The sequence below is a fragment of the Salmo trutta genome, chromosome 8, assembly GCF_901001165.1.
Source record: "Salmo trutta chromosome 8, fSalTru1.1, whole genome shotgun sequence".
Lineage (NCBI taxonomy): Eukaryota > Metazoa > Chordata > Actinopteri > Salmoniformes > Salmonidae > Salmo > Salmo trutta.
In genome coordinates, this window is record NC_042964.1 from 9,878,205 (window position 1) to 9,903,124 (window position 24,920).

General features: G+C 44.9%; 1 protein-coding gene across 1 annotated transcript in view; it reads left to right on the plus strand.

Moving 5' to 3' along the window:
* Positions 1-14,766: 14,766 nt before the first annotated feature.
* Positions 14,767-24,920, plus strand: part of LOC115199226 (neurexin-2-like) — an 840,225-nt gene continuing 830,071 nt past the window's right edge. Inside the window, exon 1 of the mRNA XM_029761850.1 lies at positions 14,767-15,174. The gene's annotated coding sequence lies outside the window, so the exon portion shown is untranslated. The remainder of the gene's footprint in view (positions 15,175-24,920) is intronic.

Here is a 24,920-nt window from a genome sequence, read left to right on the forward strand (position 1 = left end):
GGCGAAGATGAATATCAAGGTTTACCTTAATTTAAAAACACACTCGCTGCTGTGTCGGTTTACTTATTTCCTGAGCAAAAATATAAATGCAACATGTAAAGTGTTGGTCCCTGGGTTTCATGTGCTGAAATAAAAGATTCCAGAAATGTTCCATACACACAAAAAGCTTATTTCTCAAAAATGTGTTTACATCCTTGTTAGTGAGCACTTCTCCTTTGCCAAGATAATCCATCCACCTGACAGGTGTGGCATATCAAGAAGCTGATTAAACAACATGATCATTACACAGGTGCACTTTGTGCTGGGACAATTAAAAGCCACTCTAAAATGTGCAGTTTTGTCACACAACAGAATGCTACAGATGTCTCATGTTTTGAGGGAGTGTGGAAATGGCATGCTGATTGCAGGAATGTCCACCAGAGCTGTTGCCAGAGAATTTAATGTTAATTTCTCTACCACAAGCCGCCTCCAACGTCATTTTAGAAAATTTGGCAGTGCGTCCAACTGGTCTCACAACCGCAGACCATGTGTAACCACGCCAGCCCAGGACCTCCATATCCGGCTTCTTCACCTGCGGGATCTACTGAGACCAGCCACCCGGACAGCTGATGAACCTGAGGAGTTTTTGTAGCTGTAATAAAGCCCTTTTGTGGAGAAAAACTGGCATAGGGTGGGCCTATGCCACATTTAATGGCTGTGCCCCTGCCCAGTCATATTAAATCCATAGTTTAGAGCCTAATGAATTTATTTCAATTGACTGATTTCCTTAAATGAACTGTAACTCAGTAAAATGGTTGAAATGCCTGCTCCATCTTCAGATGTGTCTAACTAACTATAGTACCTACTCCAAAATAATTAAAAATGGCACCCGGTTAGACCTCGTTCACTTATCCATAAAATCACCCAAACAATACATTCCCTTAAACTGACGATTCCGCTACAATCTGACATTTGCCTCTGCTAAGTTATTATACCTGCAGACATTAAGTAAAGTGTTACTAAATACGCCTCCACCCAATTTATTTCCATCAGAATCTGACATTTGCCTCTGTTTATGTTGTTTTCCATATACACACGCTACCGGCGATGACTCCTAGAGAAAACAACAGATTGGTAATCATTTTCACATTTGTAGCTATGGCAATAACAGCATGACGCCGTTGGGTTCGTGACAGTTACCTTCTATGTCACAAACGACCCAGGATGCATTGCCACAGGTAATGCTTACATGTTGTTGCCGTGGGTTTCCCAGCGTGGTCACTCAATGAGATGGGATCCAATTGTGGGAAAATAATGAGCTACGTGTATGGTTTGATGCACCTGTTCATATACACCCCACCACCACTAATTCTAATTAGAACACATGAGTGGATAGAGCCATGGGATAGGTGGAACATTTTAATATTACGTGATGGGGACAGAGGATAGAAAGTTGACCGAGCCTCTATGTGAACCATGTAATGATTTATTAGATAGGCTAACAAAGAATCTGTATAATGGACAGAGTACATATTATATCTAATAATTAATAATAGTTGGGTTACGAATATTAGTTGTTACTTGTGGCTACAAAACGGGGCAAGAAAATATGCAAATGTCTGCCTATATTTCAGTGGATACTTTAATCTTCACACTATAAACGAACTGTCACATAAACAGCCAGCCCTCTATAATCCAATTCAGATTGCATTAAATGGGAAAAATAAACCACTCAACAGAGAATTCACTGTATAGACCTAACCTACACTCCCCTCTGTTTTTCAAACACTCTGTTTATCAAACAAAAATTTGCATCCTGCAGCACTAATTCCCAAATGTTTTGGGACACTAAAGTCCATGGAGAATAAGAGCACCTCCTCCCAGCTGCCCACTGTACTGAGGCTAGGAAACACTGTTACCACCGATAAATCCACGATAATTGACAATTTCAATAAGCATTTCTTTACGGCTGGCCATGCTTTCCACCTGGCTACCCCAACCCCGGCCAACAGCTCTGAACACCCCGCAGCAACTGGCCCAAGCCCCTCCCGCTTCTCCTTCACCCAAATCCAGACAGCTGATATTCTGAAAGAGCTGCAAAATCTAGATCCCTACAAATCAGCTGGGCTAGACAATCTGGACCCTCTCTTCCTAAAATGATCCGCCGCCAATGTTGCAACCCCTATCCTTAGTCTGTTCAAACTCTCTTTCGTTACGTCTGAGATTCCTAAAGATTGGAAAGCGGCCACGGTCATCCCCCTCTTCAAAGGGGGAGACACTCTAGACCCAAACTGTTACAGACCTATATCCATCCTGCCCTGCCTTTCTAAAGTCTTTGAAAGCCAACTTAACAAACAGAGCACTGAACATTTCGAATCCCACCGTACCTTCTCCACTATGCATACCGGTTCCCGAGCTGGTCACGGGTGCACCTCAGCCACGCTCAAGGTCCTAAACGATATCATAACTGCCATCGATAAAAGACAGTACTGTGCAGCCGTCTTCATCGACCTGGCCAAGGCTTTCGACTCTGTCACTCACCATAGTCTTATCGGCAGACTCAACAGCCTTGGTTTCTTTAATGACTGCCTCGCCTGGTTCACTAACTACTTCTCAGATAGAGTTCAGTGTGTCAAATCGGAGGGCCTGTGGTCCGGACCTCTGGCAGTCTCTATGGGGGTGCCACGGGGTTTAATCCTCGGGCCGACTCTTTTCTCTGTAAACATCAATGATGTCACTCTTGCTTCGGGTAATTCTTTGATCCACCTCTATGCAGATGACACCATTATGTATACATCTGGCCCTTCTTTGGACACTGTGTTAACAAACCTCCAATCGAGCTTCAATGCCATACAACACTCCTTCCGTGGCCTCCAACTGCTCTTAAATGCTAGTAAAACTAAATGCATGCTCTTCAACTGATCGCTGCCCGCACCCGCCTGCCCGACCAGCATCACTACTCTGGACGGATCTGACTTAGAATATGTGGACAACTATAAATACCTAGGTGTCTGGCTAGACTGTAAACTCTCATTCCAGACTCATATTAAGCATCTCCAATCCAAAATTAAATCTAGAATCGGCTTCCTATTTCGCAACAAAGCCTCTTTCACTCATGCTGCCAAACATACCCTCGTAAAACTGACTATCCTACCGATCCTTGACTTCGGCAATGTCATTTAAATGAATACTAGTCATCCCCAAAGCCAACACCTTCTTTAGTCATCCCCAAAGCCAACACCTTCTTTGGCTGCCTTTCCTTCCAGTTCTCTGCAGCGAATGACTGGAACGAATTGCAAAAATCACTGAAACTGGAGACTTATATCTCCCTCACTAACTTAAGCATCAGCAGTCAGAGCAGCTTATCGATTGCTGCAGCTGTACACAGCCCATCTGTAAATAGCTCCTCCAGCTACCTACCTCATCCCCATATTTGTTTTTATTTTTCTGCTCTTTTGCACACCAGTATTTCTACTTGCACATCCTCATCTGCACATCTATCACTCCAGTGTTAATTTCTAAATTGTAATTACTTCGCCACTATGGCCTATTTATTGCTTTACCTCCTTACTTCATTTGCACACACTGTATACAGATTTTCTATTGTGTTATTGACTGTACGTTTGTTTATCCCATGTGTAACTCTGTGTTGTTGTTTTTGTCGCACTGCTTTGCTTTATCTTGGCCAGGTCGCAGTTGTAAATGAGAACTTGTTCTCAAATGGCCTACCTGGTTAAATAAAGGTGAAATAAAAAATTTAAAAAAATACAAAAATATGTATTTGGACAGTGAAGCTAGCTTTTTAATTTGGCTCTATACTGAGATCAAGTGATTCATATGATCTCAATGTTTTACCATTCATTCAGTTCCAATTGAGCAAACATAACCCAAAACACTACCAAAACAAACTGCAAATGCCTCCAACGAGTTTGTAGAGTCACAAGCTTGATGTAGTCCATGCGTGCTATGAATATGTGACAAAATAATGAACTTTTGACTACTTTAATACCCTGTAAATGAATCTGTCCAAATACTTATGAATTCAAATGGGGGAAGATATATAAAGTGTTTTCATTTCTAAACGGCAAAACAAATATACCTTGTAATTGAATTTTCAACATTGCAGAAACAATTTTATTATTGTAAACTTAAGTTTACAATTTTCATTTAGAAAATAAAGACAAATTGCATGGACCAAATCACTAGGACCCCAGAGCTACACTGTAGTACTGTACTACTTGGTAGCACAGCCTTTGGCCAAGATAACTGCTAACAAATGCTTCCGAGCAGCCATCCACGAGCTTGCTGCGCATTTCTACTAGCAATTTGGCCCACTTTTTAGCAGCAAGCTGCTCTAATTCTTCAATGTTTGAGGGGTGCCCTCCACAAACTGCTGTTTTCAGATCTGGCCATAGGTTTTGGATGTGATTCAGATCTGGACTCTTCACTGACCACTCCAGAAAAGTCCAGTGTTTCTTCTAGAATAATTCCAGGGTTCTTTTGAGCTGTGTTTAGGTATTTCCCTGCTGGAAGACCCATAACCTTCAGCAGAGACAACGTTTTTGGACACTAGGTTAAACATTGCACTCCAAAACACTTTGATAATTGAAAAGTGGGGTAAGGTAGCCTAGTAAGGTAGCCTAGTGGTTAGAGCGTTGGACCATTAACCTAAAGGTTGCTATATCGAATCCCTGAGCTGACAAGGTAAAAATCTGTCGTTCTGCCCCTGAACAGTTAACCCACTGTTCATTGGCTGTCATTGAAAATAAGAATTTGTTCTTAACTGACTTGTCTAGTTAAATAAAGGTTAAATAATTGTGATACACTACATGACCAAAAGTATGTGGATCCTGCTTGTTGAACATCTCATTTCAAAATCATGGGCAGTAATATGGAGTTGGTCCCCATTTGCTGCTATAACAGCCTCCACTCTTCTGGGAAGGCTTTCCACCAGATGTTGGAACATTGGTACAGGGACTTACTTCCATTCAGCCATAAGAAAATGAGTGAGGTTGGGCACGGATGTTGGGCGATTCGGCCTGGCTTGCAGTCGGTGTTCCAATTCATCCAAATGGTGTTCGATGGGGTTGAGGTCAGGGCTCTGTGCAGGCTAGTCAAGTTCTTCCCCACTCATCTCGACAAACCATTTCTGTATTGACCTCGCTTTGGTTGACCAACTCTCTGACCTTTATCCCATCATAAGAAGGTTCATGTCCATTCTGGCATTCTAATTCCTAATTCTATGACGACGACACCCAATTAGTCACGAAATCCCTAGTTTGAAAGCGACTGATTTTCTGGAAGCTATACTGTGCCATTTTCCCTACATTTTCCCCCACGTGCGCCAGCCCCGTAGCAATTCGACTTCAACAAATGAGCTTCAGTCCTAACATGATGCACCCACAGCAGAGTGAGAGAGAACAATAACATGGTTCACCCACAGCAGAGTGAGAGAGAACAATAACATGGTGCACCCACAGCAGAGTGAGAGAGAACAATAACATGGTGCACCCACAGCAGAGTGAGAGAGGACAATAACATGATGCACCCACAGCAGAGTGAGAGAGAACAATAACATGGTGCACCCACAGCAGAGTGAGAGAGAACAATAACATGGTGCACCCACAGCAGAGTGAGAGAGAACAATAACATGGTGCACCCACAGCAGAGTGAGAGAGAACAATAACATTATGCACCCACAGCAGAGTGAGAGAGGACAATAACATGGTGCACCCACAGCAGAGTGAGAGAGAACAATAACATGGTGCACCCACAGCAGAGTGAGAGAGACCAATAACATTATGCACCCACAGCAGAGTGAGAGAGGACAATAACATGGTTCACCCACAGCAGAGTGAGAGAGAACAATAACATGATGCACCCACAGCAGAGTGAGAGAGGACAATAACATGATGCACCCACAGCAGAGTGAGAGAGAACAATAACATGGTGCACCCACAGCAGAGTGAGAGAGAACAATAACATGGTGCACCCACAGCAGAGTGAGAGAGAACAATAACATTATGCACCCACAGCAGAGTGAGAGAGGACAATAACATGGTGCACCCACAGCAGAGTGAGAGAGAACAATAACATGGTGCACCCACAGCAGAGTGAGAGAGACCAATAACATTATGCACCCACAGCAGAGTGAGAGAGGACAATAACATGGTGCACCCACAGCAGAGTGAGAGAGAACAATAACATTGTGCACTATCTCCACATATGTGACGTAGTACACAATTTTCAGGGACCACTTTTGGCTCATGAGTGCTATTTTCAGAACTGCTGTCTAAAAAGCATGCAAAAGTACCCGGAGAAGGCCAACACCATTGGCGGACTGCCATCTCCCTCTCTGTCTTTTTCTCTAGCTCCCTCTATGTCTACCTCTGTCTGTCTTTCTGTCACGGTTGTCGTCGGTGATGGAGGACCAAAACGCAGCAGGTACGTGCAGGCTCATCTTGACGTTTATTTATATTCAAAATGAACATACAAAAATAACAAAAACCATGAACAATCGAACAACAAAACAGTCTGACTAGGCACAAGGCTAAGCACAGAACAATCTCCCACAAAAGACAAACAAACACACCCACATATATGGGACTCTCAATCAAAGGCAAATAGACAACACCTGTCTTCAATTGAGAGTCCCAACCCCAATGAATCCAAACATAGAAACAGACAGACACACTAGACTCAACATAGAATTCATGAAACTCACCCAGTGCCCAAAACCCCGGAATACTAAATCAAATGCCCTCCTAACTCATACAACACCCAGAACCACATAAAACAAATACCCTCTGCCACGTCCTGACCAAACTACAATACTAATTAACCCTTATACTGGCCAGGACGTGACAGTACCCCCCCCCTTAAAGGTGCTAACCCCGGAAGCACCTTAAAAACAAAAAAACAACAACAACAAAAAAATTCCCCCTTACTAAAGGGAGGGAAGGGAGGGTGGCTGCCGTCAACGACGGCACTGTGCTACACCCCCCCTCCCCAACCCACCTATATCAGGAGGTGGCTCCGGTTCTGGCCGTTCCAGGCAGTCGGGCCACTCTGGCAGTTCGGGGCAGTCTGGCCAGTCTGGCCGCTCGGGGCAGTCTGGTAGCTCGGTGCAGTCTGGCAGCTCGGGGCAGTCTGGGCAGTCTGGCAGCTCGGGACAGTCTGGGCAGTCTGGCAACTCGGGACAGTCTGGGCAGTCTGGCAACTCGGGACAGTCTGGGCAGTCTGGCCACTCGGGACAGTCTGGGCAGTCTGGCCACTCGGGACAGTCTGGGCAGTCTGGCCACTCGGAACAGTCTGGGCAGTCTGGCCACTCGGGACAGTCTAGGCAGTCTGGCCACTCCGGCAGTTCAGGGCAGTCTGGCCACTCCGGCAGTTCAGGGCAGTCTGGCCACTCCGGCAGTTCAGGGCAGTCTGGCCACTCCGGCAGTTCAGCGCAGTCTGGCCACTCCGGCAGTTCAGCGCAGTCTGGCCACTCCGGCAGTTCAGCGCAGTCTGGCCACTCCGGCAGTTCAGCGCAGTCTGGCCACTCCGGCAGTTCAGCGCAGTCTGACCTCTCTGGCGACTGTTGACTGGCGGGCAGCTCTGACGACTGTTGACTGGCGGGCAGCTCTGACGACTGTTGACTGGCGGGCAGCTCTGACGACTGTTGACTGGCGGGCAGCTCTGACGACTGTTGACTGGCGGGCAGCTCTGACGACTGTTGACTGGCGGGCAGCTCTGGTGATGGTTGACTGGCGGGCAGCTCTGACGACTGTTGACTGGCGGGCAGCTCTGACGACTGTTGACTGGCGGGCAGCTCTGACGACTGTTGACTGGCGGGCAGCTCTGGCGACTGTTGACTGGCGGGCAGCTCCTGCCCCGTCACACAGCCCTTGTGCCCCCCCCTAAAAAATTCTTGGGGGTGCCTCTCGGTCTCCCAGTCCTTGCCAGCCTTCTTCCGCTGCTTGGTCCTGTGAAGGTGGGAGATTCTGTCACGGTTGTCGTCGGTGATGGAGGACCAAAACGCAGCAGGTACGTGCAGGCTCATCTTGATGTTTATTTATATTCAAAATGAACATACAAAAATAACAAAAACCATGAACAATCAAACAACAAAACAGTCTGACTAGGCACAAGGCTAAGCACAGAACAATCTCCCACAAAAGACAAACAAACACACCCACATATATGGGACTCTCAATCAAAGGCAAATAGACAACACCTGCCTTCAATTGAGAGTCCCAACCCCAATGAATCCAAACATAGAAACAGACACACTAGACTCAACATAGAATTCATGAAACTCACCCAGTGCCCAAAACCCCGGAATACTAAATCAAATGCCCTCCTAACTCATACAACACCCAGAACCACATAAAACAAATACCCTCTGCCACATCCTGACCAAACTACAATACTAATTAACCCTTATACTGGCCAGGACGTGACACTTTCTCTCTCTTTGAACTCTCTCTTTTCACATAATATAGATGAGAGCAGAGCAGCAAGGTTGTGATGCTGTTGTAAGATGGCGCCGGAGAAGATGGCAGACGTTTTACGTGCACCCAGCCGATTGTATTTTTTTGTTCGCTTATTTGCGTTGTTTGTAACTTATTTTTTTTACTTATTTTGTACATAATGTTGCCACTAACGTCTCTCATGACCGAAAATAACTTCTAGACATCAGGACTGCGATTACTCACCACGGACAAGCAGAAACCTCTTTTTCCTTTCACGACTCGGACGAGCCCGACGCGAAAGACACGCTGCTTCCTCGGGAACAGGCTCCGATCCCCATGATCTGCTTGAAGAGGAGTTGGAGAAAGAGAGACCGGTCTGGCTAACTTCTGAGAATTCGTAGGCGATCGAATAAACCCCACTTCCCTCCATCCTGCTTGCAAACGTGCAATCTTTGGACAATAAAATTGATGAGTTACGCGTAAGATTAAACTACCAACGGAACATTAAAAACTGTAACATCTTATGCTTCACGGAGTTGTGGCTGAACAACGACAACATCAACATACAGCTGGTTATACGATGTACCGGCAGGATAGAACAGCGTCTGGTAAGACAAGGGGCGGCGGTCTATGTATTTTTGTAAACAACAGCTGGTGCACAATATCTAAGGAAGTCTCGAGCTATTGCTCGCCTGAGGTAGAGTTTCTCATGATAAGCTGTAGACCACACTACCTACCGAGAGAGTTTTCATCTGTATTCTTTGTAGCTGTATTCCGCCATAAGCAAACAAGAAAACGCTCACCCAGAGGCGGCACTCCTAGTAGCCGGGGACTTTAATGCAGGGAAACTTAAATCCGTTTTACCAAATTTCTATCAGCATGTTAAATGTGCAACCAGAGGAAAAAGAACTCTGGACTACCTGTACTCCACACATAGAGACACATACAAAGCTCTCCCTCGCCCTCCATTTGGCAAATATGACCATAATTCGACCCTCCTGATTCCTGCTTACATGCAAAAATGAAAGCAGGAGGGACCAGTGACTAGATCAATAAAAAGTGGTCAGATGAAGCAGATGCTAAGCTACAGGACTGTTTTGCTAGCACAGACTGGAATATGTTCCGGGATTCCTCAGATGGCATTGAGGAGGATACCACATCAGTCATTGGCTTCATCAATAAGCGCATCGATGATGTCGTCCCCACAGTGACCGTACGTACATACCCCAACCAGAAGCCATGGATTACAGGCAGCATCCGCACTGAGCTAAAGCCTAGAGCTGCCGCTTTCAAGGAGCGGGACTCTAACCCGGAAGCTTATAAGAAATTCCGCTATGACCTCCGATGAACCATCAAACAGGCAAACGTCAATACAGGACAAAGTTCGAATCATACTACACCGGCTCTGACTCTCGTCGGATGTGGCAGGGCTTGCAAACCATTACAGACTACAAGGGGAAGCAAAGCCGAGAACTGCGCAGTGACACAAGCCTACGAGACGAGCTAAACTACTTCTATGCTCGCTTCGAGGCAAATAACACTGAAACATGCATGAGAGCACCAGCTGTTCCGGAAGACTGTGCGATCACGCTCTCCGCAGCCGATGTGAGTACGATCTTTAAACAGGTCAACATTTTCAAGGCCGCAGGGCCAGATGCATTACCAGGACGTGAACTGTGAGCATGCGCTGACCTACTGGCATGCGCTGACCAAGTGTCTTCACTGACATTTTCAACCTCTCCCTGTCCGAGTCTGTAATACCAACATGTTTTAAGCAGACCACCATAGTCCCTGTGCCCAAGAACACTAAGGCAACCTGGCTAAATGACTATCGACCCGTAGCACTCACGTCTGTAGCCATGAAGTGCCTTGAAAGGCTGGTCATGGCTCACATCAACACCATTATCCCAGAAACCCTAGACCCACTCCAATTTGCATACCGCCCCAACAGATCCACAGATGATGCAATCTCTATTGCACTCCACACTGCCTTTCCCACCTGGACAAAATGATCACCTATGTGAGAATGCTATTCATTGACTACAGCGCAGCATTCAACACCATAGTGCCCTCAAAGCTCATCAATAAGCTAAGGACCCTGGTACTAAACACCTCCCTCTGCAACTGGATCCTAGACTTCCTGACAGGCCGCATCCAGGTGGTAAGGGTAGGTAACAACACATCTGCCATGCTGATCCTCAACACAGGGGCACCTCAGTCCCCTCCTGTACTCCCTGTTCACTCATGACTGCACGGCCAGGCACGACTCCAACACCATCATTAAATATATCTCGATGACACAACAGTGGTAGGCCTGATCACCGACAATGACGAGACAGCCTATAGGAAGGAGATCAGAGACCTGGTTGTGTGGTGCCAGGACAACAACCTCTCTCTCAACGTGATCAAGACAAAGGAGATGATTGTGGAATACAGGAAAAAGAAGACCGAGCACGCCCCCATTCTCATCGACGGGGCTGCAGTGGAGCAGGTTAAGCGCTTCAAGTTCCTTGGTGTCCACATCACCAACAAACTAAATTCTTCAGCTGCACCATCGAGAGCATCCTGACTGGTTGCATCACCTCCTGGTATGGCAACTGCTCGGCCTCCGACCGCAAGGCACTACAGAGGGTAGTGCGAACGGCCCAGTACATCACTGGGGCCAAGCTTCCTGCCATACAGGACCTCTATACCAGGCGGTGTCAGAGGAGGCCCTAAAAATTGTCAAAGACTCCAGCCACCCTAGTCATAGACTGTTCTCCCTGCTGTTTTCAACCCCTGCATATGTTCTCATAGTATTCAATCAATAGAAAGATACTAAATTATTGACAGTACTTTGGTCTTGAGTGAAATGTGTACATTGAAAACATACGTCCGCAGCAAAATAAAATGGTAATCCTTGTTCCATCTATTGAGATGGTACATGGAATTTGCCTGAGGGTGGCCTTGCGGTCAAGGCTGCCACCCTCTAATGTGATTAAATGCGCACATGTACAATTCCCCTGCCTGCATCGGTACAAATCCCAGCATCTACCAGCCCTGCTCTGTATCTCCCGTCTCTCTGTGTCCCCTCTCTGTGTCGCTGTCATTGAAAAATAAGAGAATATGGAAGGAAAGTGCATGTCCATTCTCCTTGTGTTGTATTAAGAGTGAGATTGTACATTGCCTCCTAGTCACTGGGTTGCAGAGACCATGAGTGGCATACCCATCCTGTGAGTGACCGATTTTATCCCGCTTCACAAGACACACACATTCCAACCTTATTTAATGGTTCAATAACAATTCTTATATCTTTCTGCTAGAGAATGTTGTTTCCATTCCTTTATTGGTCCATCCATTACCACTGCAGATGCTTTGCTGACATAAGTGCATACTTCTCATGCCAGCAAAGCAAATTAAATTGAATTGAAAAGAGGGAGAAAGAGAGATTAAGCGAGGGGTGGGAGAGAGAGAGATTGAGTGAAGAGATTGAGAGAAAGTCTTGAAGAGAAGCGTCTTTCCCCTTGCCACCCACCCTTTATTGTCATAGGGTGGCTGCTGAAGGCTTCAGCACTTATTTGCTTTGGCGTGACATGGCTGCACAGAAGCCCAATTGTTCACCACTGACGGGGCTCTCTCGCTCTCTCTCGATCTTGGAGAGAACTGAAATTTGATTGCAGACACGCTCACTAAGGTATTGCCTTACCTCCAACTATAAGTAGGATTAATCAGTGTTAATAATATGAATCAAGATTCATAATAAAAACATCCTTAGCGTAAATAAGCTAATGAAGGCATTGTCTTAGTGAAGAACAAGTGCCACATCCAAGGCAAGCCAATCAGCCAGCTCACAGAGCCCACAGCCCTCCTGTCTTATTATTGTCAAGCTAATCATATGAAAATGTGGAGGAGAGATGATATTATAATCACAATAATAACAAATGGGAGGGATGGCATAACAATGCCTTGCTTTTGTTTGATTACACTGCACAGTTGATTTGTTCCATTTCAGGGATGAGCAAGACTGGATAGGCCCACTGCAGGGAAGGCTCGCTACAAAACATTTACATTTAATTTAATTAGGTAGAAAGAAGAAAAAACGGGCTCCCAACAATGAAATGAATTACTCATAAAATCAACAAACCCTTTAGATGTTGAGAATATTAAATCATAAGACCGGAAAATGTACATTTGAAATTGGTTACACTGGGCTTTTAAAGGGGAAGTTTATCCGAATGCCCAAATCGATTCCAAAGAGATTATCACTTTGAGTTGACCTGCTCTACTGTCATGTAACATCCGATCTGATATATTATTTATATTAGGTTTGGGCAAACATGCAACCACCATGAGAATTTCTCCTTATGAATATAATTCAATAGCATGATTCCTTTTATGCGTTTGAACTATTTACACTGAGGGTACAAAACATTAGGAACACCTGCTCTTTCCGTGACATTGACTGACCATGTGAATCCTGGTGAAAGCAACAATCCCTTATTGATGTCACTTGTTAAATCCACGTCAATCAGTGTAGATGAAGGGGAGGAGACAGGTTAAAGAGTGATTTTTAAGCGTTGAGACAATTGAGACATGGATTGTGTACATGTGTCATTCAGAGAGTGAATGGGTAAGACAAAATATTTAGGTGCCTTTGTATGGGGTATGGTAGTAGGTGCCAGGCACACTGGTTTGAGTGTGTCAAGAACTGCAACATTGCTGGGTTTTCCACATGCATCAGTTTCCTGTGTGTATCAAAAATGGTCCGCCATCCAAAGGACTTCCAGCCGACTTGACACAACTGTTGGAAGCATTGGTGTCAACATGGGCCAGCATCCGTGTGGAACTCTTTCGACACCTTGTAGAATCCATGTTCCCGATGAATTGAGGCTGTTCTGAGGGCAATAGGGGGTGCAACTCAATATTAAGAAGGTATTCCTATAGTTTTGTACACTCAGTGGATGTGTTTATGTCTATATTCTCATATGACTTGCAGCATATGGCTGCAGAAGAAACAGTATAGTTATTTATAATGCATACAAAAATATATTGAGTATAGAAGCAGTCCTTGCTACAAAATAAATCTTTACCCAGACGAAGCTTTGCAATTCTTTTCAACCCCTGATCCTGCTTAGCAGCCTTGAGATCTGTGACCTCACCTTCCTTTCCCGTCTCACAGAACCTGAGTAGCCCTGGATGATATTTTGATGGACTCTCTACATGTCTGTCCCTGTCAACATTACTAAGTAAGAATGCTTGATACCCTCCCTTCAGCTTTATGGACAAAGTGTCTGATTTCTCCATCAAAGACACAGGCTTCTGATTTAGACATGTTACAAAACAGAGGAACATTAAAAATGGACACCTACAGTTCACATTTCTCTCTGGTCTGTCCATTGTTCTTTCAGTTCCCACAAGCACCATTACTGCCAGATAACTTGCTACAGAGACATATTCTTACAGGTCAAAGTAAATGGGGAGATAAAAACATGTGCTGAGATAAAGTAATCAGCTGTGGCAATTTGCTGACATGATTTGGGACAGGAGTGAATCACAGTCACAGTCACACTCCCACAGAGACCAGACCAGATCAGACGAGGTGCTAGCCTTCTAATGAGCTGCAGCCCCAGACCATGTCTGTCAGTGGCAGGGAGAGAGATAGTGTGTGTGTGTGTGTGTGTGTGTGTGTGTGTGTGTGTGTGTGTGTGTGTGTGTGTGTGTGTGTGTGTGTGTGTGTGTGTGTGTGTGTGTGTGTGTGTGTGTGTGTGTGCATGTGTATGTGAGACAAAAAAAAAATCGCCTTATTTTCCAAACAGTAGTGGGCTGATCAGAAATGGTCAAATAGCTTAGCAATTGATAAACGAAATAAAAATGGTGTGATTTTTCCATTACCATTGTATAATTGGTTTGGGAATTGGTCCACAGATAATGAAGAATAGGACAAAGAATAGGTACATTCATTCTCAATTTTTCAGAACTTTCTGAAGAACTGGCTCCATGAGGGTCATTGTAAAACTGTTGATAATTGAGCAAGTTTTGTTTTTATTGTGTAACCTTTAAAATTCACAGTACAGTTCTCATCATATCTTTGCATTCAATTGTTAAACTGTTAATTTGCATTTACTTTGAAAACAAATATTTGCAAAAAATTATCTAAACAGTTGTCCAATCAAGTTTGGCAATTGTTTGAATGTTGAGGTTTCATTGGTCCATTGGCACAGTTGATTTTAATTGACTAATTAGGTCACCTGCCATTTGAAATAGGCTAGGTGTTGCCAGTAAGCCTATAATGTTGTTTTTCAATAATGTTTTTAGATGCCAATTGAGATTTGAACATTTTGGAATTAATTTAAACCTTCTTAAGTAATAGGGTATCGGCCAGGCCTTCCACAAATGCCCAATCTTAATGTTCAGAGTTCAAGTTGGATCTTGAGTGTTGGCACTATGTGGGTCGCCTGGGGGAACTGGTAAATATTTCGCCAACTCCTCCCCTCGCCTTGGTTGGAAGTAGCCGAGCCGGAGCGGGGCGTGTCGCGGTGGGCGGGCTCCAGTGCGGTGCTGATGCTGTCTCTTCAATTCCACGGTTGCAGGTGGAACGACAGGGCTAGCTCCCTTCACCTCTGTCAGCTGGAGAAGAAGAAAAAACTGCATTCTGACCTGCTTCACGCACTGGATAACAAAATAAGCGGCATATCCAGACCAGGAATATTACACCTTTGATGTCTGGAGAATTATCGAGAGGGATTTCACAAAGACACAAGTAAGGACTTTTTCTTCTATGTTTTTCTATGGTCACAATTCCTTTGCGTCTGTCTGTCTGCGTTTTCTGACAGCGCTGCTGTGCTGGAAGCAGGATGTGGATTTTCGGACAGCGTGACAAACATCAGAGCATGGTTATATCAGACTACGGACCTTTTTTGCTGTCGACTGCAGTTCTGAAATCATGTTTGTATTGAAAGAGATAGGATAGGTTAGTATGTTGTCATCATAATAATAGGACACCGTTTCCTTAGAGAAGAATGTATACATGACTGTAGATGGAGGGATGCGTAATGGGTCAATGTGTTGGAGGGGATAAGTCGGCCCTGGCAGCAGTGTCCTTCTTTGGGATGAGACATAGCTTATAAACGGGCAGACTGCTGCTCTATTTTCTGCGTCCAGAAATTGGCACGCTGTTTGTAACAGGCTACATTACCGAGAATGAAAGAAAAAAAACAGGAGAGTGCGTTTCAATTTTCACATGTTCAGAAAAATATGATTCATGTGATTACTGTAGAAATGTATATACCTTATGATTGTAATATTAGGCTATGTTATGATCGGATAATCCAATGTGAGACGAGCGCGTCTTTTCCTTGTCCAGTCTGGATAGACATCTAAGGCTCCAGGATCAAACCGAGTTCAGAAAGACGGTCATATGCTTCTTGCTGCAGAGAATGAGTCCACTGTCTATTCACCTACTAACAATCACGCTCTTTAGTGATGTCCCCCTACACCTTTTCCAAATCCTTGAAAGGAAGAATTTATAGCTTGAATTTACTTGAGAGCAGACTTGGGAGCTCAGGACATATAAATATTGAAGTTCACAACGTGGGCTTCATTAAATACGTTTTATTGGCGCTTTACAATGATCTTTTAAGGCTTGAATAGTTTAGGCCACTCGAGGCCATGCATTATTCGGTCTCCGAAACACCGCATTACAATTCTGTCTGAAAACGATCCGTCTCTATTGCATTATAGCTGCATTTACGTACATATAAATATATAGATATTACATCACATTATTATAGCATAGTTTACCTTTTTTTAATGACAAATGCGATATATTTGATACTTGATAATAGCAGTATAGCAAATGCGACTCAAATGTTTTCCACTGTGTCGCTATACCTTAGCCCACTGGGGTGCGTAACCGTGTCTCCTTAGGGTCCCTCAATATCAGATAGAGAGAGGAAAAAGACCATGTTCCACGACAGTTATTGGTTACGTTTACATGAAAACTTGTGCTACATTTGGGGATAGCTATCCGTGTAGGAGCGAGGCCTGGAGCTGATTGACGCACACATAGACCAGGCAGTGGTGTGTATATCACTTATCGAACAGGCTGTCTTCTACTTCCAATACGGACCCCGGGGCCAAATCATTGGACATGATGGCCGTTCTGAAGTCAACATATAGATTAAGGTAACTTTATTCGTCAGTTGGTCCAACAAAATGTGACTTTCCGCTTCATCCAACCCCTCCTAAAGCCATACTGTACCTCTACAAACGGGGTTGGGGAGGTTATTGTAATCCGTTACAGTTACTAGCTAACTGTCCTAAATTGTAATCAGTAACGTTATTTTTTGATTACCCAAACTCAGTAACGTAATCTGGTTACTTTTAGATTACTTTACAAGAAGACAAAATGAATATTACGAATTGAACAACAGCTATTGCAGGATAAATCAATGTTGGGTTAGGGTTAGGGTTAGCTGTCCATAAATGGGGTGGCAGGTAGCCTAGTGGTTACCGCGTTGGGACAGTAACCGTAAACTGACGAGGTAAAAATCTGTCGTTCTGCCCCTGAATATGGAAGTTGATTCCCGGTAGGCGTCAATGTAAATAAGAATTTGTTCTTAATTGACTTGCCTAGTAAATTAAAACATATGCATGTATGAGTTTGCTATGTAACACATTGCTTTCTTTCTATTATAGCTAATAATACACATTATTTCTTTACATTAGAAAACTAAGTCTGTCAGATTTCTAGTCATTCCAATTATTTTAATTTCCCTTGATCTTCAAGAATAGGACTTGGAAATATGGAAATATAGATTAGACAAGTTGTTTTACCTGAGCGTAACCCCAAAACGAAGGATTTGTTAGTCTACTCTGTTGTTTATCTTGTTGTCATGGACAACTGATTGGGCTCGTTGTTTCGAGTTGAAAAATAAATGCTGCTCCCGTGGAATGGCATGCTTTGAGCACTACCGAGAAGTGCTATTTGCACGTGAAAATGTAACAACAAATGCTGAATTTGATATATAGGCCTATTGTTTCTGTTTTTGTTGGTGACACTTTGATATCTCGATAATTTGCAGCTGTTTATGTCTATCAAAAGTGCGCGAGTTTGAGCATGTGTCCATTAAGCCTATCATACATTTTTGTTTAATCACCACAAATTAGATTGAGCAATAAAAGTCCCAATTGTGGTCTTCTTAAATTAAACTCGTTTTGACAGTATGGAGAAGTTAGGTACTCCCTCAAATGTCTATTCCATAGGCTGCAATCCGCACTATAGAGCAGTTGAAATAGCGCATATTTCACTGGCTGTCCACAAAACTATGATTGATGGGCAGCTTAACCTTCTTCAATTCAACCATTATTGGGTTAAAATGCACATCTGCATTTGTGAACAGCCATCAACAACAACCACAATCCGTAAACCGCAAATAGCTAAATGACAGAGCAGCAGTGTGATTTATATTAATGCGCTATGTAGATTTCAATAATAAGTGATATCCGGATCGCGCGTAGGCTACACCAGTGCTGTCGTCCTTACCTCCAAGCGTTAATTCAAATTGGATCATCTTTGGATGCCGACAGCAGTCGCACCATTGGAAGGCATAGCTTGGAATGTAGCCTATTCCTGGTCTTTTCCCACGATCAGTCAAACATATTTGGTGTGTCGTCGTAGTGGTCTCTGATTTGCTCAGGTGGCTGAGCAAGTCACTCGCTCAGGTGGAACAAACTTAAACGTGCTCCTTTTGCCATTGCTGATTTGAATGACATTGAGAAAACATAAAGGTGTCAACAAATGTTTCGCAAACATCTTTTCAGAATTTTTAAGTAATCCTAGAAGTAAACATCTAGGTCTTCAAAAGTATCTGTAATTACAATAATTTGCAGGTAACATAAGCGATTACAGTCAGTTTTTTGCAATCCGTTACTCCCCAACCCTGCATAAACCATGCATATACAGTACACACACACACACGCACGCACACACACACACACACACCCGCAAACGCACACCCACGCACGTACACACACGTATTCACTGAGTGTACAAAACATTAAGGACACCTTCTTAATATTGAGTTGCACCCCCCCTCAGCACAGCACTCAAAGGCACTTCCATTTTTTTGTCTTTCCCATTCACACTCTGAATGGCACACATACACAATCCATGTCTCAATTGTCTCAAGGCGTAAAAATCCTTCTTTAACCTGTCTCCTCCCCTTCATCTACACTGATTGAAGTGGATTTAACAAGTGACATCAATAAGGGATGATAGCTTTCACCTGGATTCAGCTGGCCAGTCTATGTCATGGAAAGAGCAGGTGTGCTTAATGTTTTGTACACTCTGTGTATATCATATACCAGTTTAACAGCCTCTATACCACTCCTCGCAACCTCATTTCTGTTCTATTCTGTTATTTGTAATATTACTATCTAATTATGTTTGGACTGTATTATGAAGGGACGTTGGTTTCAGCTAAAGTCTATACAATCGCAAATGACTGGGTGAATATATTGTTTATCCCTTGCATGTTCAGCTCATCTCACAATTGTGTTAAAGGAAATCGCAACAAATACAATGAATGCAACCATTTGAAATGTGATCATCTTCTCTCAAGCTATTGATTGAAGTACTCTTTTAGGGACATCATACCATGCTATTGACTTTGGTCTGTAAAACGGTTTTGACTGACAGTGAGTTTATAATCAATTAATAATGCATAGGCTAATTAGCATCTTCTCTAATATGCTTACATATTTAACACTGTGGCGCTGCCAACAGACGAGGACGTGTAGAATCTATATGCACACTTTCTATATATTGTTCTACTCACTGTGTTTTATGGAGGGTGCTTAACATTGCCGTGATGGGTTGAGATGACTTATAATAATTGCAAATTCCCCTCAATCTGAATAATTGATTCCAGACCTGTTATTCACTGAGTGCAAAAGTGGGTTTCAATGTCCTCCGCTTAAATTTGTGCGATCCTATCCGCTGTTATGCAACATTCCTGAATACAAAATCCATACAAAATATGAAACTCGTATAATCAACCTAAATTTTAAGGGCTCTGCAATCAGAATCCATTGGTACGTTTGATAGCCTCTGAACTAGGCCTTTTGAAACGCTGACGTATTAATGTACCTCGTCTAGGAAGTAGCCCCACAACGTAAAAGTTATATTTTATTGTATTCTATTTCATTCTATTCTGTTGTATTTTTATTTTATTGTATTCTATTCTATTGTGGTTTGATAATGAGCAAGAGAGGTTCATCATCTCTAAAATGTCAGCCACATGGTAATTTCGGGATACTTTGTTGGTATTGTACTGTAGTGGAGAGGTTCATAAATCAAAATGTCAGACACAAGGCCTCAGAAATCCTATCCACTCAGAGGACAGACCTTGAATGGTATTGAATAGCTCAGCTGCCATTTTCCCTGACACAGACATCAGGGGTTCCTCTCCCTCTCACCTCTGTTGATATGTGCCCCGTCGCTAGGCCGTCACTAGGCCAACATGGGCATGACCTCCTGTTCTGGTTCATCACTGTCAGTGAGGGAGGGAGGAAGGGAGGGAGAGAGAGAGGAGGAACGAGGGAATGAGAGAGAGAGAATCAGGCACGGTAATCTCCCTTTAATCCCTCACACAGCAGCGACGAGAGCAATCTGCCTCATTAACTCTCTACTCCTATTCCTTCATCCATCTTTCCATTCCTTCATCCATCTTTCTATTCCTTCATCCAAACGAAGGAATGAGCAGACAAACTTAGGGGAGGTAAGAGGCAGACAAGCAGACACTTTCAATTGCAAAGAAAAAGGAAATGGAAAAACACAACCCTCCGTCCCCCTATCTCCTCCATTATGTTGATGTGTCTGTGATGAGGGGCGACGTGCCCTGCCTCTTCCAGCCTCAGCCTCATCTAGTGCTTTGATTACGCAGTCAGATCCGAGGGAGTTATGGGAGGCCTCTGATGGAGAAGGCCCTATGATCTAACAACGTACGTAATAAAGACCTCTCATTGTCTTCCACACTGATTGGTTGAATCCTACTGAACAATAATACAGTGTGGAGTATTGATTGATCTGATTGGGTTAGTTGTGTTTGATTGGTAGGCTTGGAAGGGATTTTGCCACAAGGAGTAATGGCAGGCAGGTGTTTTGGGTGTTTTTGGGGATGTTACATTTTGTAGTCCTTTCTGGGGTTTGGTGGATGAATGACAAAGTTGTTGAGTGATATTATCAGAATTGAGACACCAATTGAGACCCCAAAGGGACTGCAGTTGAAAAAGCCCTGTATTTTTTTTCTGAATAGTTGAAAGAAGCAAACCCAGCCCTTTTCATTTTGGAGTTATCCCAAAAACAGCAACACAAATCCAATGAATTAATAAGATGCTTTCTCTGTAGCACTTGCCTCAACTGAAAGCCACATTTGATGTATTTGCTGTCTCTAAAGAGCCATGGAAGTTGGGTTCCTCAGCGAGCCTTCCCCTCCTTCTCCTTCTTCTCATCCTCCTTCTCCTTCTCCTCCTCCTTCTCACCCTTCCTCTCCTCCTCCTCCTCCTCCTCCTCCTTCTCCTCCTCTTTTTTTTCTTCTCCTCCTCCTCCTCCTTCACTTTCTACTGTCATACCACATATCTTTAGCCAGACCTGGGTTTTGTGGGTATGTATTTTAGGTGTGACGCATTGCGTTAGCACTCTCCAGCGAGCTATTTAACCTAAATTACTACAGCACCAAAGACAGCTGCTTTCTCTGGTTTAAAAATACTCCATCTCACCTCCCCCGCCTTCAGAAGGGTATCTGTTGGGCAAACGGAGTGATGTAAGCTCTCCGTTGATTGATATATCAGGTTCACCAGCATGAAAAAATACTGCAGTTTACTATAGAATACTACACTACATACTATATATGTATATAGTAAACTGTTGTATACTGTATAATACTACAGTAAATACTACAGGATTATAGTAAATGGATAGTTTGATTTGATCGTTAATAAAATTTGATTTAATTTGATAGTTCAGAGCTTCCCCCATAATTTGTGCCACCCATAAGTCAGTAACCTACATGCCAAGTATAGACCATATATTGTGTTCCCTACAGGTTACAGAAAATAGCTCAGAAGCTCTGAACTATCCATTTAGACCCCAGTCCTACCTCGCTCCCTACCTCGCTCCCTACCTCCGTATCTACCTACAGTCTATGGAAAATGGTTTATTTTATTATTTCTCCAGTAGGTTTGCTGAAAGAGAAAGCCTTCACTTCTATGCCAAAAATAATTGTCACGCCCTTGGTTCTCTATGGTGTTGAAGGTCAGGGCGTGACTAGGGGGTGTTCTAGTCTTTTCATCTCTATGTTGGTGCTTTTGGTATGGTTCCCAATTAGAGGCAGCTGATGTTCGTTGTCTCTAATTGAGGATCATACTTAAGGAGTCCCTGTTCCCACCTGCTTTGTGGGATATTGTTTTGTGTATGTGCATGTAGCACCACTACATTCACGTTTCGTTGTTGGTTTATTGTTTTGTAGAACTTTCACTGTTTATTAAAAGATGTGGAACTCTAATCACGCTGCGCCTTGGTCCGTCCTTCATAACAACTGTGACAGAATATCCCACCAAACAAGGACCAAGCAGCGTGCAACGGAGGGAAAAGTGAGTTGGACCTGGGAAGAGATCATGGAAGGATGCGAGACCTTTCCTTGGCGGGAGTTGCCAGGAAATCAGGAAGGACAGCGACGATGCCGGGGGCCGTGGCCACAGAAACCCCAAGATTTGTTTTGGGGGGGCACGAGGAGTGGTCGGCTGAGCAGCGGAGAGTGCCAGAGCTCGAATGGGAGTCGATGGAGGAGTGCAATAAGGGATACCGGAGAGAAGAGTTAGCAAGGAGTAGGCTACAGCGCAGGCGTGCTGAAGAGCGTGTCATCAGTCCGGTGCCATCTGTGCCGGCTCCACGCACCAGGCCACCAGTGCGCCTCCCCAACCCGGTATGTCCTGTGCCGGTTCCTCGCACTCGCCATGAGGAGTGTGTCTTCAGTCTGCTGCCACAGAAACCCCAAGATTCTTTTGGGGGGGGGAACATGGAGCTGGCGGCTGAGCAGAGGGAAGAGCCAGAGACCGTCAGGGAGGCGATGGAGAAGTTGGGGGAGAGAGAGAGGAGAGAGATATTGGTCAAGTGTGTTCTGCTCAACATTCGACCTGAAGTGCCTGTCAGCAGTCTGGTGAAGTCTGTGCCGGTTTCACGCATCTGGCCTCCAGTGCGCCTCCCCAGTCCGGTAAGTCCTGTGCCAGCTCCCCGCACTCGCCCTGAAGTGTGTGTCATCAGTCCGGTGAAACCTGTACCAGCTCTACGCACCAGGCCTCCAGTGCGCCTCCCCAGTCCGGTAAGTCCTGTGCCAGCTCCCCGCACTCGCCCTGAAGTGCGTGTCCCCAATACGGTGCCACCTGTGCCGGCTCCACGCACCAGGCCTCCAGTGTGCCTCTCCAGCCCGGAGCGTTCTGTGCCGGCTCCAAGCACTCGACATGAGGAGCGTGTCATCAGTCAGGTGCAACCTTTGCCGATGCCCAGTCCAGGCACGGTGTCCAGTCCCGCTCCCTGGCAGGAGCCTCCCTCTGCGCCGGTGCCCAGTCCAGGCATGGCGTCCAGTCCCTTCTCCAAGGCCGGAGCCTTCCTCAGCGCCGGTGCCCAGTCCAGGCACGGTGTCCAGTCCTGCTCCATGGCAGGAGCCTCCCTCTGCGCCGATGCCCAGTCCAGTCCCGCTCCATGGCCGGAGCCTTCCTCAGCGCCGGTGCCCAGTCCAGGCACGGCGTCCAGTCCCGCTCCATGGCAGGAGCCTTCCTCTGCACCGGTGCCCAGTCCAGGCATGGCGTCCAGTCCCACTCCAAGGCCGGAGCCTTCCTCTGCGCCGGTGCCCAGTCCAGGCACGGCGTCCGACCCGCACCGGAGCCACCACCGACACTAGTCACCCCCCCTACCCTCCCCATTTGGTTTCAGGTTTTGCGGCCGGAGTCCGCACCTTTGGGGGGGTACTGTCACGCCCTGACCATAGAGAGCCCTTGGTTCTCTATGGTGTTGAAGGTCAGGGCGTGACTAGGGGGTGTTCTAGTCTTTTCATCTCTATGTTGGTGCTCTTGGTATGGTTCCCAATTAGAGGCAGCTGATGTTCGTTGTCTCTAATTAGGGATCATACTTAAGGAGTCCCTGTTCCCACCTGCTTTATGGAATACTGTTTTGTGTATGTGCATGTAGCACCACTACTTTCATGTTTCGTTGTTGGTTTATTGTTTGTAGAAGTTTCACTGTTTATTAAAACATGTGGAACTCTAATCACGCTGTGCCTTGGTCCGTCCTTCATAACAACCGTGACGAAAATAAAACTAAAGCACTGTATTAAATACTACAGTAATGTCTGCAAAAAGTAAATACTACAGTATACTACAATCACAAAAAACACTACATTTATTACTATAGTACAGACTACAGTTTTCTTTTACTAGAGTATTTATACTATAGTTTTAAAAAAACACTCTCAGTGAAAAACACTCACAGTGAATACTACAGTAAAGTCAGCCAAAAACACTACAGTGAAAATTATAGTATTTATACAATATTATAAACTGGATGGTTCGAGCCCTGAATACTGATTGGCTTTATGACAAAACATTTATTTTTACTGCTCTAATTATGTTGGTAACCATTTTATAATAGCAATAAGGCACCTCAGGGGTTTGTGGTATATGACCAATATACCATGGCTAATGGCTGTATCCAGGCACTCCCCATTGCATCGTACACACGAGCAGCCCTTAGCCGCGGCCATATACCACACCCCCTCGTGCCTTATTGCTTAAGTATACTGTAGTATTTTTTCATGTGGTGGGGCCATTCTAATATTTATAGAAATACAGTTGAAGTCGGAAATTTACAAGGTTCCCTTCACCCCAAAAATGCCCTTGTGAGACTGTGAGAGAGATTGAGTCACAGTACAGTTCAATGCTGGTTTTCTTCCTGCTATTTATTCGACAAAATGAGCTCTAGACTGTCCCCCACCTGGGAAGAAAGAGAAGAGCGGGCTTGGTTTGAGAAGGATGATAGGGCCTGAGAAGGGCGATAGGGGTTAAGGAGGGCGATAGGGGTTGAGGAGGGTAAAAGGGCCTGAGGAGGGCGATAGGGCCTGAGGAGGGCGATAGGGCCTGAGGAGGGCGATAGGGCCTGAGGAGGGCGATAGGGCCTGAGGAGGGCGATAGGTCCTGAGGAGGGCAATAGGGGGTTAGGAGGGGGATAGGGCCTGAGGAGGGCGATAGGGGTTAAGGAGGGCGATAGGGGTTAAGGAGGGCGATAGGGGTTAAGGAGGGCGATAGGGGTTAAGGAGGGCGATAGGGCCTGAGGAGGGCGATAGGGCCTTAGGAGGGCAATAGGGGTTTAGGAGGGTAAAATGGCCCGAGGAGGGAAAAATGGCCTGAGGAGGGCGATAAGGGTTTAGGAGGGTGAGAAGGGTTTAGGAGGGC